Source organism: Chlorocebus sabaeus, chromosome 12 (assembly GCF_047675955.1).
Source record: "Chlorocebus sabaeus isolate Y175 chromosome 12, mChlSab1.0.hap1, whole genome shotgun sequence".
Classification (NCBI taxonomy): domain Eukaryota; kingdom Metazoa; phylum Chordata; class Mammalia; order Primates; family Cercopithecidae; genus Chlorocebus; species Chlorocebus sabaeus.
Window position 1 is genome coordinate 105,194,606 of NC_132915.1, and position 16,793 is coordinate 105,211,398.

The following is a 16,793-nucleotide window of genomic DNA, read 5'->3' on the forward strand; positions in this document are numbered from 1 at the left end:
GTTGGGAGTGGAGGACAGAAACCCACCTTAGACCCCATCTCCCACCTTGAGCCCCAAGGGGACACCCAGATGTTTGGGCAGAGCCTTGCTATGTGACCCTGGGCAGGGAGCGTCTCCCCATCCTATTGCGGGGCAGGATCGGTGATCATGGATTCCTAGACTGGCCAGACAGTATGTGGGAAACATGCAACGACATTCAGTCCCTTGCTTCTGGGCACACAGAAGGCGTGGGATCTCTCTGATCATTTGACCACGGAGGGGCTGGGGAAATGGCCCAGAAAACTGAGGTGCAGACTGCAGGTCCCAGCCAGGCTCCCAGGACAGTGGTGTACTCCATGACAGTTGAGGCCAGTAGAAGATCCAAGTCCCTCAACCCACCCATTTGCAGCCAGTAACTGGGGGTGCCACCAGCCAATGACACCACTTACGAGGAGTCTGCAGAAAACAGGGTAAGGGAAGGTCTGAAGCCAGCCCCTTTACCTGTCCCCACATCCACCAGGGAAGTCAGGAGAGCCTTTCCACTCAGAGTCACCCCAGTCCAGCCCCCAGGAGACAGGACAACACTCCCCCATCCCAGAGGGCACAAAGACGGTCAGTCCTGGGCAGCGGTGGGTGAGAACCCTGGCCCTTGGGGTGGTGGGGTGGCAGGTGGCATAGCAAGGAATCTCGATGGAGTCAATGAGCTGGGCTGATTCTCCCATATCCCGCCCTGCCCACGCAGCTTCGCCGTGCCCCTAAAGCACCAGCCATGGGGCTCCACACATGAGTAGCCCGCACGGGGACACCTTTATTTATTTATTTATCTATTTTATTTTAGTTTTTTGAGACAGAGTGTTGCTCTGTTGCCCAGGCACGAAGTCAGCTCCACCTCCAGGGGTTCAAGCAATTCTTCTGCCTCAACCTCCCAAGTAGCTGGGATTACAGGCATCAGCCACTACACCCAGCTAATTTTTTGTATTTTTAGTAGAGATAGGGTTTCACCATGTTGGCCAGGCTGGTTTCGAACTCCTGACCTCAGGTGATCCTGATCCACCCACCTCAGCCTCCCAAAGTGCTGGGATTACAGGTGTGAGCCACCATGCCTGGCCCCCACTTTAGTTAGAAGGTACAGCAGCTACACCTGTGAGTAAAGTGAGGCCCCCCCCGCCGTCTCCCACCTGCCCCCAGTACACCCCTGAATAATCTTCCCCGTACTCCATCCGGATTTCCACCACAGGACCTGGCCCCTTCAGATATGCAAACACACCTGGGGAAGAGTGACTGCCCGGTCGCTGTGTGACTTCTCTTCTCCTTTGGTGGCTGGACGGCTTCCTCCCAGGCCGCATCAGGGACTCTGACCAGCAGGAGAGCCTGGGGCACCAGTGAGGGCTGGGGTGGAGGGGAGGGGGATTCTACTGAGGTCTTCAGCTGCTCAGGCCCACCCAACTGTGAGGGCCAGGCCTGTGACCTGGACTCGGGGAGGAGGGGGAGTCAGATTTGTGTTTTCTGACTCAGTTTGGCCTCTGCCTCAGGTAAGTGCTTTCTGGACTTCCATTTGCCATTCTTGCACTGAAAAAATATTATGAAACACAAGGTTCCTGGTCACGGAGGCTGCATCATGCTACGAGTAAGCAAAGGCAAAGGAATAATTACAGCACCACTAAGGCTATGAGGGGGTGCTGCAGGGGCCCAGGGAGGACAGAAAGGGGGCCCCAAACCTTGTTGAAGGCATCTGGGCAGGCTTCCTGGAGGAGGTGTGTCTGGGAGGATGAAGAGTTCAACAGAGAAAGAGGGGGCGGGGCAACAGTGTTGCTGGCTGAGGGGACTGTGTGAGTGTAGCCCTGGGGCAGGCCAGAAGCTGTCTCTTTGGGCAAGTGATAGCTGTTCCCGGGCTGGATCTCCTGGTGCCAGGCGAAGGTGGAAAGGAACAGGGGAACAGGAGCTGGCTCAAACGAGGTCTGTGTGGCCTGGACTAGATGTTTGGATGTCACTGTGTCTGTGGGGAGCCATGGAGGGGATTTGCTTGGTGGAGGACCGTGCCCTGAGCCTCCATGTGGAAGAGGGACTGTGGGCTGAGAGTGAAGGAGAGAGCCCCTTGCGGAGGCCAGGGTGGGTGCCCAGGTGGGAGAGGCAGTGGCCTGAGCCAGATGGGGACAGAGCTGGTAAACCTGGGAGATGTTTCAGATGCAGCAAAAACAAAAACAAAAAACAGGAATTGGTGACTTGGTGATGGGCTGGGGAGACTGGGAGCCTTCAAAGCCAGTTTGGGGACCGGGCATGTTGGCTCACATCTGTAATCCCAGCACTTTGGGAGGCCGAGGCGGGCAGACCACTTGAGATCAGGAGTTCGAGACCAGCCTGGCCAACATGATGAAACCCCATCTCTACTAAAAACACAAAAAAGCGGGGCATGGTGGGGCACACCTGTAATCCCAGCTACTTGAGAGGCTGAGGCAGGAGAATCACTTGAACCTGGGAGGCGAAAGTTGCAGTGAGCCAAGATCAGGCCACTGCACTCCAGCCTGATAGAGTGAGACTTTGTCTTAAAAAAAAAAAAAAAAAAGCCGGTTTGGGCTTAGAAACACAGGAGTGCCCAAGAAGAGCAGACCCTGGCCATGGGACCTGCCTGGTGGAAGCTTCTGGAAGATGCAGACCTGTCTTCCCACCCAGACAACAGCTGGGGTCCAACCTGGCTTGAGCGTCCTCCTAGGCACAAAGCTTGCTCCCTTTCCCCATCTGGGGGATTTGTACTTGCAATTAGTCCAGAGCATGGGGGCCCAGAGCAGAGCACTCATTGGCAGCCAGGAAGAGCAGACTTTTTTCCCCCAAGAAACGCTAACCTGGGAGCTCATGAGTGGACAGCACCACCCCCAACCCAGGCCCCTGGCCAGTGCTCCAGGCCTGGTGCAGGCATCTCATGCCTTTCTACTTTTCAACCCAAAGGGAGGGCACCCTGAAGAAACGCCAGGCTGAGGCTACCTGTGCAACGATGAGGTCACACCAGGTGGGGGCCTGGGAGGCCCGTCCCAGAAAGGCTGGCTTCAGAAAAAGCCGGGGCCCTTCCCATGGAGGCACTGGCCCTGCCATTGGACCATGAGGATGTCAATGTCACTTCCTCCGAGCGCTCTTGAGAAAACAAACCAGCTTAATCGTTTACACATGCTGCTCCGGGAAGCTGAGGGAGGGGTCGAGGTGGCCCTCCCTATAAAAGAGAAAATATTCAAACACTGCTGTCGCTATTGTAGCCCTAATTGCAGGGCTGTGTGGGCAGCTTCCTGGGCACCCGTCCCAGGATATCATTTTTCCATGAGGACAAGGTACCCAAGGCCCTGCCCCGGGCTGGAGAACTTGCTGCCTTTGCCCATTTGGCTAAGTGAGCTTGAGCTTGGGAGAGGGCATTGCGTGTGTCTGCTTTTATTTTTTTATATGAAATAAAAGAACTTGAGAGAGAAAGGGAGGGGGAAGGAGAGAGAGAGATTGAAGGAAAGACAGTCAGCTCTTGCAAAAACTCAAACCACAGAAATAAAGACTAGCGTTTCTGGTCCTGTGACCCTGGACAAGGTACTTCTCTGGGCCTTGGTTTCCTTGTCTGTAAAATGGGGATAATTACAGAACCCACTGCACAGGGCTGTCGGCACAGAGCTCCCCCCCATAAATGGGCGCCTCCGTGTTTACGGTGGAGGAGCACAGGGTGAGGGATGGAGTTTGAGGAAATGTATGTACTCCCCTTCCTGGGGTGAAATGGCACTTTGCCTTTCCAGAGAACCGGCACACCCGGTCCAGAGGCTCTTCCCTCGTTCCTTTGATACCCACCCGCCTTAGGAGCCCCAGTTGGGGGACCAAAATCAGGTACCTCCAGCTCCTGCACCTCTGCTTCTCGCCCCTGGAGGGCGCCGTGGGAGCCGCTGCAGGGCCCTGGGCTGGGTTCCCGCGATGTGGCGGAACACACCCCATCCTCTCTGCTCTCCTGGAAGATCTCCAGGGCTGGCAGCGGGCTGCTGACCCAGCCTCCTCTGGAAGGACAAAGAAACAAGCAAATCCCAAACCACCAGCAGGGGTTCCGGCGTAAAGATCAGCATAAGCGTTAGGGAACAGGAACCAAGAGCGGTGAAGATTTTCGCATGCTTTCACCCAGCAAACCCATCTCTAAGCTCTACTTTGAAAAATAATCAAAATCTCAAAATCGGGGGGCGGGGGAAGCAATGTGCACATCAATGTCTATCACATGTTTTATATGTGCAATGTAAAAAATCTGGAAAGACACAAGCCAAAATGTGCATAGCTTAAAAAAATTTTTTTTTTTTAAAGACTGAGTCTCACTCTGTCGCCCAGGCTGGAGTATGGCACAATCTCGGCTCACTGCAACCTCCGCCTCCCTGGTTCAATTGGTTCTCCTGCCACAGGCTCCCGAGTAGCTGGAACTACAGGCCTGCACCACTACACCCGGCTAATTTTTTGTATTTTTAGTAGAAACAGGGTTTCACCATGTTGGCCAGGAAAAATCCTTTCACCTTTGCTGTACTCTATTCCTCAGAAACAAGCCACAGTTTCCACTCAAGGAGAAGGGATTACACAAAGGTGGGGCCACCTGGGGTGGGGATCACAGGGCCATCTTTTTTTTTTTTTTTTTTGAGACAGAGTCTCGCTCTGTCGCCCAGGCTGGAGTACAGTGGCCGGATCTCAGCTCACTGCAAGCTCCGCCTCCCGGGTTCACGCCATTCTCCTGCCTCAGCCTCCGAGTAACTGGGATTACAGGCGCCCGCCACCTCGCCTGGCTAGTTTTTTGTATTTTTTAGTATAGACGGGGTTTCACCAGGTTAGCCAGGATGGTCTTGATCTCCTGACCTTGTGATCCACCCGTCTCGGCCTCCCAAAGTGCTGGATTACAGGCTTGAGCCACCGCGCCCGGCCTTTTTTTATTATTATTTTTTTATTTATTTTTTATTTTATTTTTATTTTTTTTTTTAGACGGAGTCTTGCTCTGCCACACAGGCTGGAGTTCAGTGGTGTGATCTCAGCTCACTGCAACCTCCACCTCCTGAGTTCAAGTGATTCTCCTGCCTCAGCCTCCTGAGTAGCTGGGATTACAGGTGTGTACCACCATGCCTGGCTAATTTTTTGTATTTTTAGTAGAGATGAGGTTTCACCATGTTGGCCAGGCTGATCTCAAACTCCTGACCTCAGGCAATCCACCTGCCTGGGCCTCCCAAAGTGCTGGGATTATAGGGGTGAGCCACCCCGCCAGGCCAAATAAATTTTATGGTGACTCACAATCCACCAGTCTCCATATTTTTAAAACAACTTTATAGAAAAATAAACAATCTTTAAAAAGAAAGCAGGTCAATGTAACAGCCTCAAGTACATAATAAGCTCTTCAAAGGTTAAAAAAATGTGCTTTCAGCTGGGACTGGTGGCTCACACCTGTAATGCCAGCACTTTGGGAGGCCGAGGTAGGCGGATCACCTGAGGTCAGGAGTTTGAGGTCAGCCTGGCCAACATGGCGAAACCTTGTCTCTACTAAAAATACAAAAAATTAGCCAGGCGTGGTGGCGCACACCTGTAATCCCAGCTACTCGGGAGGCTGAGGCAGGAGAATCACTTGAACTCAGGAGGTGGAGTTCGCAGTGAGCTGAGATCATACCACTGAACTCCAGCCTGTGTGGCAGAGCAAGACTCTGTCTCAAAAAAGAAAAATAATAAAAAAAAAAGATGACCCTGTGATCCCCACCCCAGGTGGCCCCACCTTTGTGTAATCCCTTCTCCTTGAGTGGAAACTGTGGCTTGTTTCTGACGAATAGAGTACGGCAAAGGTGAAAGGATTTTTCAGATGTAAGTGAGGTCTCCAATCAGTTGACTTTGATGTAAGCAAAAAGAAGATTCTCCCTGGTAGGCCTGACCTAATCAGGCGAGCCTTTTGAAAGATCCAGATTGTCCCTGAAAGAAGAGATTCCAAGCAGAAAGCCACTTTCCCGCTGAGCTGGAAGACACAAACAGCTATGCTGTGAAGTGCCTGCAGAGGGGGAGGCCACTAGGAGCTGAGGGCTTCACCTTCAGAACCACAAGGAGCCAAATTCTGCCTGCAATTCAAACGAGCCTGGAAGAAGACACTGAGCTCCAAGTGAGACTCAGCCGGCATGACACCTTGATTGCAGCCCTGAGAGATCCTGAGCACAGCACCCAGCTGAGCCCTGCCCAGACTCCTGACCTACAGAAACTGTACGATCATAAGCGTGTGTAGTTTTAAGTTGGCAACTTGTTACACAGCAATAAAAAAACTAACACAGGTGAGAATGAAGCTTGAAAGTTTACCTTGGTCAGGCACAGTAGCTCACACCTGTAATCTCAGCACTTTGGGAGGCCGAGACGGGAGGATCACTTGAGGGTCAGGAGTTTGAGACCAGCCTGGCCAATAAGGTGAAACCCCGTCTCTACTAAAAATACAAAAATTAGCCGGGCGTGGTGGTGCACACCTGTAATCCCAGCTTCTCCAGAGGCTGAGACAGGAGAATTGCTTGAACTCGGGAGGCAGAGGTTGTAGTGAGCTGAGATTGCCCCACTGCATTCTTCCTGGGCGACAGAGCAAGACTGTCTCTCCAAAAAAAAAAAAAAAAAAAAAAAAAAGTAGTTCACCTTGAGCTTGGCCTCCCTTGGCCCACGGGACACCCAGAGCACCCCCAGACCTGCCACAGAGCAGACTGGATGGCAGGCCCCTGCTCTAATTACCTGCCAGGCCACAGTAACAGCCTCATGTCTTTTTTTTTTTTTTTTTTTGAGACGGAGTCTTGCTCTGTCACCCAGGCTGGAGTGCAGTGGCCGGATCTCAGCTCACTGCAAGCTCCGCCTCCCAGGTTTATGCCATTCTCCTGCCTCAGCCTCCTGAGTAGCTGAGACTACAGGCGCCCGCCACCTCGCCCGGCTAGTTTTTTTGTATTTTTTAGTAGAGACGGAGTTTCACCATGTTAGCCAGGATGGTCTCCATCTCCTGACCTCGTGATCCGCCCGTCTCGGCCTCCCGAAGTGCTGGGATTACAGGCTTGAGCCACCGCGCCCGGCCAGCCTCATGTCTTATTTATCTCCTTCCTGGCCATTCTGCACAGTCAATAGGCCAACTGTCAAACCACAGCCTTGATCACGTCTCTTCCCTGCCTAAAGCCTCCCTTGGCTCCCCAGGGCCCTCGCAGCAAAGATCAATCACCCAGGCCAGGTGTCCACAGTGCCACCATCCAACCTTAACCCCGCCTTGTCCCCTACCCCAGATTATTATTATTATTATTATTATTATTACTATTATTTGAGACAGAGTTTTGCTCTTGTCTCCCAAGTTGGAGTGCAACTGCACAATCTCGGCTCACTGCAACCTCCACCTCCCAAGTTCAAGTGATTCACCTGTCTCAGCCTCCTCAGTAGCTGGGACTACAGGCGCATGCCACCATGCCCGATTAATTTTGTATTTTTCGTAGGGACAAGGTTTCACCATGTCGGCCAGGCTGGTCACAAACTCCTGACCTCAGGTGATCCGCCCGCCTCAACTTCCTAAAGTGCTGGGATTACAGGCGTGAGCCGCTGCGCCTGGCCAGATTCTTCCGACAATCGGAACAATTCGGTCCCCTCGTTCCACTGTGTCCCTCCTCCCTGTCCCCCTGCAGCAACACCTTCCCATCCAACCCCTTTGCCAGCAAAAATCCACTCCAATGAGGTTGCAACATAGTGTCACCTTTTACATTTATTTTTATTTATTATTATTTTTTTGAGACATGGCCTCACTCTGTCACCCAGGCTGAAGTGTAGTGGTGTGATCTGGGCTCACTGCAACCTCCACCTCCTGCCTCAGCCTCCCAAGTACCTGGGATTACAGGCATGCGCCACCACACCCAGCTTATTTTTGTGTGTGTGCGTGTGTGTGTGTGTATATATATATATATATTTTTTTTTTTGAGACGAGGTTTCACCATGTTGCCCAGTCTAATTTCGAACTCCAGGCTCAAGTGATCCACCCACCTCGGCCTCCCAAATTGCTGGGATTACAGGTGTGAGTCACTGCGCCTGGCCAAGTTCAATTCTGGACAGTCAGCAAATATAAAAAATATATATATAACTCTGTGTTATAATTTTATATTTGGAAAATGGGGGGAAAAAAAAGCCCCAGTTCAAATAATTCAAACTTCCAAAAGTGAAGCTACTCAAAGTCTTCTTGGCTGGTGTAGATACTGAGGCGGCAGCTACCATCACCTGGGTGGCCTCAAACCCGCATCTCCAGGGACCATCACAATAACATCATCAAAAGGGGCTTAGAGGTGGAGAAACACTGCCTACCTCCCAGGCCCACTCTCTCTTTTAGATATACATATCCACATACATCCATATTACATTGTATATGTTTAACATGCATAGTAAAAGAATCTGGAAAGTCATAAACCATAATGTGACCAGTGATTTTCTCAGGGAGGTGGGATCCTGGGTGGTCCCTATTGTTTATATATATGCTTGTAAATTTCTCTACTTGGGTACTGAAAACTGACAACACTCTAAAAAATCCTGTCCAAATTGGAACCATCTTTTTGGAGGACACTATGTACTACACGTCTTACAATCAGACATGCCATTTTGACCCAGCAATTTTACTTCTAGAAACGTACTTTAGGTAGGGCACGTGGTTCACGCCTGTAATCCCAGCACTTTGGGAGGCTGAGGCAGTAGGATCGCTTGTGTCCAGGAGTTTGAGACCAGCCTGGGCAACAGAGCGAGACCTTGTCTCTACAAAAAAGTCAAAACCTTGGCCAAGTGTGGTGGTGCATGCCTGTGGTCCCAGCTATTTGGAAGGCTGAGGTGGAAGGATCACTGGAGCCCAGGAGGTCAAGGCTGCAGTGAGCTATGACTGTGCCACTGCACTATAGCCTGGATGACAGAGCAAGACCCTGTCTTGAAGGAAGGAAGGAAGGAAGGAAGGAAGGAAGGAAGGAAGGAAGGAAGGAAGGAAGGAAGGAAGGAAGGAGGGGAGGGGAGGGGAGGGGAGGGGAGGGGAGGGGAGGGGAGGGAGGGAGGAGACAGAAAGAACAAAAGAAAATGAAAGAAAGAATGAAAGAATGAATGAAAGAAAGAAAGGAAAGAGAGATGGGGAGGGAGGGAAGGGAGGAAGGAAAGAAAAGGAAGGAAAGAAGGAAGGAAAGAAGGAAGGAAGGAAGGGAGAGAAGGAAACACATTGTAACGAAATGGCTGTGAGGTAGGAAGTGGAACTCAACTCTGGAGGTGGGGCTCAGACACCGGACCAAATTGAGGACTAGCTAAAACAGGGACGGGGGCAGAAGCAGCTTTCCATAACACAGGTCACCAGTGTACCATGTCAGTTTACTATTGCCATGGCAACACCCAGGAGTTACACCCCATTTCCATGGCAGGGACCCAACAACCCAAAAGTGACTACCCCTTCCCTAGAAATTTCTGCATAAACTACCCCTTAATCTACATTAATTAAAATGTAATTAAAAGTAGGTATAAATATGGCCACAAAACTGCCCTGAGCTGCCCCTCTCTACCCATGGGGGTAGCCCTGTTCTGCAGGAGCAGTCACGGAGCTGTGACACCGTTGCTTCAATAAAGCTGTTTTCTTCTCTTCTACCATGGCTTGCCCTTGAATTATTTCCTGCGCAAAGCCAAGAACCATCACGGGCTGAGCCCTGCTTTGGGGCTCTTCTGTCCTGCATCCGCTTTGCACAGAGATTGATGTGCGAAGATGCCCATTGAAAGCATGGAGTGCTCATGCACCCTGATGAATTAATTATCCAACAACAAGGGCTGATTAAATAAATGATGAGGGTCTCCAGGATGATGGCGTACCGTGCCAGGGCACTGTCGCCTTTCATGCTACTGACCATCGAGACCCCTAGGAGTACGTGCAGATGTATGATCGGAGGAAATTCTCAAGCGATGACATAAAAGCAAGTCCGAGGTGTCTCTTCAAAGCTGTGATCCCCGAGCACAGACAGCACCCACCTCTGTGACACAGTGGCGTCTCCCCGGTGCTGAGAAACCCTCTGTAAATACCTTTTGCTGTGGAATTCCATCCTGAATATAAACAACCCTCTAGTGTTCAGTTTGGTCCAGTGGGGGAAAAATCAACCTGAACCTCCCTGTGGCCCTCTGATTATATCCATACACACGGGTATGTGCATACTCATTGTTCACATCTGTTTCTTCACTTAACGGATCTGGCCTAGGGAGTCAGGGACACAGTCATGGCAGAGAACAGCACAGACCTAAATCCCAGTACCCCTCAAGTGCGCATCCCAGGGGGACACAGGCAGTGAGATAAAGACACAGAAGGTAAAGGGGTTCTGCACACTGACGACCTCAAGGGACCTTGCTGGCCTCTTGAGAACTTGGCCTCCCTCCAAGCGGGATCAGAGCCACCTGAGGGCTTTGCACACAGGAGTGATGGGGGCCTCTGACTCTGGGTGGGGAGTGACCGTAAGGGCCCAGGGTAGACTCAGAGATCCAGTTGGGAGGTACTGCAGTGACCCAGGGCCTCACCGCAAGACGCTTGAACAGGAGTCCCAGAGCGCCCGGAGCCTGGCCTGGGTCAGCCTCTGCGTGGTGAGTCCCGGAGGGGGAGATTTTCCTCTGTGAGCTTTCCTGTGGTTTCTAACCTGTGACATTGACCAGTACTTGCAAGTACACACAATTAACAAGTTCAGAAACTTAAACAAGTCTTTCTTTTGTTTTTGAGGCAGAGTCTCCTCTGTCACCCAGGCTGGAGTGCTGTGGTGCGATCTCAGCTCACTTCAACCTCCACCTCCTGGGTTCAAGTGATTCTCCTGCCTCAGCCTCCTGGGTATCTGGGATTATAGGCATGTGCCACCACACCTGGCTAATCTTTGTTTTTTTTATTGCTGTTGTTTTTTGTTTTTTGTGGGTTTTTTTTGAGATGGAGTCTCGATCTGTCACCAGGTTGGAGTACAGTGGTGTAATCTTGGCTCATTGCAACCTCCGACTCCAAGGTTCAAGCGATTCCCCTGCCTCAGCCTCCCGAGTAGCTGGGATTGCAGGCATGCACCACCATGCCCAGCTAATTTTTGTATTTTTAGGAGAGATGAGGTTTCATCATGTTGGCCAGGATGGTCTCGATCTCCCGACCTCGTGATCCGCCCGCCTCGGCCTCCTAAAGTGTTGGGATTACAGGCATGGGCCACTGCGCGCGAACTAATCTTTGTATTTTTAATAGAGATGGAGTTTTGCCATGGTGGCCAGGCTGGTCTTGAACTCCTGGTCTCAAATGATCTGCCTGGCCTCCCAAAGTGCTGGGATTGATTTACAGGAGTGAGCCACCGCGCCCAGCCTAAAAACGTAAACCAGTTTTAAATATCCCATCGTTCCAATTCAAGCGATGCCTCTCCTGGGATGCCTCTCCTGCCTGGATTCTCAGCAGCCCCAGCAGATAATCCCCTCTTTGGACTGCCTTGAATTAGAAACAGTGCAACCTTCCCGCCTGACCTACCTGGAAACCTGTTCCCAACCGCAGCATCCTCCTGGAATACACCCACAGAGGCCCAGGAATCCCCTCAATCCTGTGGACTCTGCTTCCCCAGGGGGTCCCCAGGTTCAATCCCTGCCTCGCAGACCAGCATCCAAGGCTGTGAACAGCAGGCCCCTCTGTCCACTGTCATCATTGCCTGCCCTTATCCATACCCACAAGGTCCTCACACACCAGGGAGGTTCTCAGAAGGCTTGAGCCATTAGACTTATTAACCTGTTTGACTACGGAGCCCCAAGAGGTCCTCAGTGGGGCTGTCACGGGAGATGCGGGAGCTCAGGTGGGCAGGGCACAGCCGCCATCACCTGCCTTGGGCTTCCTCCTAAGAAAGCGTGTGGGGTGGGAATGAAGGCTTCTGTAACATGAGATCTCATTGGCATATCATGAAGAGGGCCCCAGATTGCGATCCTGTTCCCTGGGCCTTGGGTCTACATGAATTTCAACTCAGCTCTGGCACCCCCTGCTCACTCAGAGCTTGGGAGAAGATGCCCCAGACAGTGGGCCCCAACCAGGGCAACTTCAGTTCGCAGGCCTGGACCTTGGCCCCATTCACTGCCCCCAAGAGGAAAAAGTCCTTGCCTACCTCTCTGAATCTAGGCTCTAGGCCCCCCAGGCTTCTGCTCAGTGCCCTCTGCCTCCTAGCCATAGACAGCCAAGGCCCACCCTTCCCAGAGCCCCCAACCCCAGGGGTTGAGATAAATCTGGGGGCAGTTGGGAGGAAGATGGGCTGCAGGCGTGGGGATGAGGTCAGGAGGAGTCCCGCCGGTGCCTAAGGTCATCTTGCATTCTGGGCCAATTCCCACTCTACCTCTGGTCAGTTCAGAAAATTCGATCAACCATGAGGTGCTTTAGCCAGGCATGGTGCACACACCTGTGGTCCCGGCTACTCAGGAGGCTGAGGTGGGAGGATTGCCTGAGCCCGGGAATTCAAGGCTGCAGTGAGCTGCAATCGCGCCACTGCTTTCCAACTCGGATGACAGAGCGAGACTCTCCCCGCCCCCACCTGTTAAAAAAAATAAAAAGATGCTTGTAATCCCAGCACTTTGGGAGGCCGAGGCAGGTGGATCATCTGAGTTCAGGAGTTCGAGACCAGCCTGGCCAAGATGGTGAAACCCCCCGTCTCTACTAAAAAATACAAAAATTAGCCTGGTGTGGTGGCGGGCGCCTGTAATCCCAGCTACTCGGCAGGTTGAGGCAGAAGAATCGCGTGAACCCGTGAGGCGGAGGTTGCAGTGAGCTGAGATCGTGCCACTGCACTCTAGCCTGGGCTAGAGCAAGACTGTTGTCTCAAAAAAAGAAAAAGAAAAGAAAAAAACCATGAGATGCCCTCCCTGTCTCGCTGGCCCACTGTGCCACTGCTGCCCAGGAGATGGGCACTGGTTCTCTGGAACCCTGGCTGTGGAGCCAGGAGACCTCTCCCCAGCCCTCTCCATCCCCGAGGGTTGGGTCTGATCTTGGGCGGGAGCAGCACAGGCCTCCAGGTCTTCCTTCTCTCCTTTAAAAAATTCAGTGGGCTCCTGATAGCAGCCCAGACACCATCCTGGGTACTGCCCCTCCCTTCTTTCCCCCCCACCTGGGTCCTCCAGCTCCTGGGTGAGTAGCCAGGGCACTGTCCGAGCCACTGTGGAAGCAAGAGCCATGCCACTACCCACTGTGTCCACTGCCCAGCTGTCCACACCCCCTGTCCTCCCACGGCAGAGTCAGAGGTCCCTTTAGTAGGCAAAGCCAGCCATGCCAAGCCCACCCTGGCGTGACCCACAGCCCCACCCCGACTTCCTGATAAGGGCCAGAGGCTCCAGTGACCCCACACTGCTGATCCCTTTAACCCCTCCCACACCTCCACCTCCTTTCTAGGCCCACCTGTCCCCCACCCCCACCTCCCTTCCATATCTACCGCTCCCCGACACCTACCCCCAACCCAGCCCAACCCAAGCCTCCTTTCCATACCCACCACTCCCGCAACACCCACACCCACCCCACACCACCCTTAGTCTCCCTTCCATACCCCAATCCTCCCCCACACTCACCCCCAACACCCACCCCAACCCACCCTTCCCTTTCATACCCACCCCTCCCCCACCCCACCCCAACCCACCCCAACCCAAGTGTCCCTTCCATACCCCACACCCACCCCCAACCCACCCCCAACCCAGCCTAACCCAAACCTCCCTTCCATACCCCACACCCACCCCCAACCCACCCCCAACCCAGCCTAACCCAAACCTCCCTTCCATACCCCACACCCACCCCCAACCCACCCCCAACCCAGCCTAACCCAAACCTCCCTTCCATACCCCACACCCACCCCCAACCCAGCCTAACCCAAACCTCCCTTCCATACCCCACACCCACCCCCAACCCACCCCCAACCCAAACCTCCCATCCATACCCCACACCCACCCCCAACCCACCCCAACCCAAGTGTCTCTTCCATACCCCACACCCACCTCCAACCCAGCCTAACCCAAACCTCCCTTCCATACCCCACACCCACCCCCAACCCAGCCTAACCCAAGTGTCCCTTCCATACCCAACCCTCCCCCGACACCTACCTCCAACACTCACACCCACCCCACTCCACCCACCCCCACTCCCACCCCACCAGACCCATGCCTCCCTTCCAAACGCCAATCCTCCCCACACCCACCCCCAACCCACCCAACCCCACCCCACCCCTCCCTTCCACATCCCAATCTTCCCCACACCCACCCCCAATCCGCCCAACCCCACCCCACCCCTCCCTTCCACATCCCAATCCTCCCCACACCCACCCCCAATCCACCCAACCCCACCCACTCCTTCCTTCCACATCCCAATCTTCCCCCACACCCATACCCACCCTCCCCCACACTCACCCCCAACACCCACCCCTCCCCTACCCCTCCCTTCCATACCCACCCCTTCTCCACACCGCCCAGGTCTCCCTTTCGTATCCCATCCTTCCCCCACCACTCCCTCCCCACCCCCACACACCTCTGTACATCTCCCCTCCACACCGTCAACCCCCACACTTCCCCTCCCCCACTCTCCCCACCACCCTCCGCTTCCCAGGCTCGAGGTGGAGGGGTCTGGGGAGAGCTGCTGAGCTCTTGTCTTTGCTCCTTGCTTTCTTGGCTTGGATGGTCCCCTTAAAACCGGTCTTTCACCCCCCACCGCAGGTGAGTTGCCCACTCCCCAGGCAGCCTCTCCCCAGCAGGGATTAGAAGGCCCCATCCGCCTCCATCAGGGCGCTGAGCACTTGGGGTTGTCCCGGGCCCTGTCCTGCGGAGCCTGCCCACCCCAGGCTGGAGCTGCGTGGGGCTGGGGACAGGATGAGGTTGCCACCCCAGCATCAGGCACCACCCCACCCCGAGGAGGCACTCGCAAGCTGACAGAACAGGGGCGGTGCTGGGGAGGGGACCTCATGGTCTTGCAGTCTCTGCAGCTCCAGTGTGGCAGACACTGCCTCCGTCACCCACGCCCCAGGTTCATGTTATTGCCATGGGCATCCGATGCCCCTGCTCACCTGGGTCCCGTGGGTTCTCAGCAGGTTATTTTGCCCACAGAGCCCCTCTTTCCCCAGGAAGGAAAATATAAATTTAAAAATGCACGCTGGTGTGGCTAGGCACAGTGGCTCATGCCTGTAATCCTAGCACTTTGGGAGGCTGAGGCAGGCAGATCACTTGAGGTCAGGAGTTCGAGACCAGCCTGGCCAACATGGTGAAACCCCGTCTCTACTAATAATACAAAAATTAGCCAGGTGTGGTGGCACATGCCTGTAATCCCAGCTACTGGGGAGGTGGAGGCAGGGGAATCGCTTGAACCTGGGAAGCAGAGGTTGCAGTGAGCCGAGATGGTGCCACTGCACTCCAGCCTGGGTGACAGAGTGAGACTCAGTCTAAAACAATAGCGACAACAAACAGCAACAAAAATGCACGTTGGGTTGACCTCCTGGATGGCCCCTGCCCTGGGGTCTGCCCTCCCTCTGGCCTTACAGTGTCCCAGCCCAGGGACGGCAGGCAAGTCACCTCTGCCCTGTGAGGAGATCCCCCCACAAGCCTCCTTCCTGTGAACCTCGCCTCTCTCATCTAAAAAGCCTCACCTTCCTCATCTAAAAAACAGAAATCCCTCCCGCCTCGGATTGTTTTAGGGAATTTTTTTTTTTTTTTTTTTTTTTTTTTTTTTTTTTTTTTTTTTGAGACAGTTTCCCTCTGTTGCCCAGGCTGGAGTGCAGTGGTGGGATCTCAGCTTACTGCAGCCTCAACCTCCCAGGCTCAAGCGATCCTCCCGCCTCAGCCTCCTGAGTAGCTGGGACCACGGGCAGGCACCATTACACGGGCTAATTTTTTTTTTTCGGTAGAAAGGGGGTCTGGCTCTGTTGCCCAGGCTAGTCTCAAACCCCTGGGCTCAGATCTTTCCACCTCGGCCTCCCAAAGTGCTTGAATTACAGACATAAGCCAACTCACCCAGCCTGTTTTAAGGATTAGGTGAAAAAATCCAACTAGTATGCCCAGCCCAACGCTTAGCAAACAGTAGGTGCTCAATCTGGATGGCGCCCTCTCCGTTTCTCTCCTGGGGCCGCCGCGGCCCCAAACAGAGGCGTCTCCTTACCACCAGGGGGCAGTGTTTCCTCTCGCAGCTCCGAACGGGAGCCGGGAACTCACGGCGCTTTCTGGCGGGGCCTGGGGTCCCTGCACTGCCGGAGAACGCCCCCGGCACTGCAGCTCACATCCGTCAGAGGGGCGCCGGCCTCGGGGTGCTGGGAGGGGGCGTGCAGGGAAAGTGAGGCCGTGCAGCACAGGGGCTGCCCACAGGGGCTTTGGGAGCCTGGCAGTCCCGCCTTTCAGACCTGGCCCAGCGCTTCAGGGCGGTGGCCTCCTGGAGTCTCCGTGTCCTCGTTGACGGAGCTGATGGCAGCCCGCGGGCGGGGCAGCCCCGTAGGGAGGGGTGACTTGACCGGGGCAGGATTCGGGTGCTCCTGGCTCCCCTTGACAGATGCCACCTTGCCCGCCCCAATGGGAGGCAGGAGGCTGCTGCTCGCTGTGTGATTAACACCCAGTCAGAGACCCTGTCCCGCCACACTGGCTCTAGACAGTCACCGGCAAGAACGCCCAGCGCGCTGGAGCATCAGTACCGCTTGGGCAGCAGGGAACACCAAGAACACGCAACCCAAGACAAGGTGCTGGGTGGAGTTGGTCAGACACTTCCATTTAATGACTAAAAATCACACATCTCAGGTCAGGGGTCTAGGAGAAACCACACACACGCATACCTAAGGATTCCACATCGAGGAGACATTTGCAGTTTC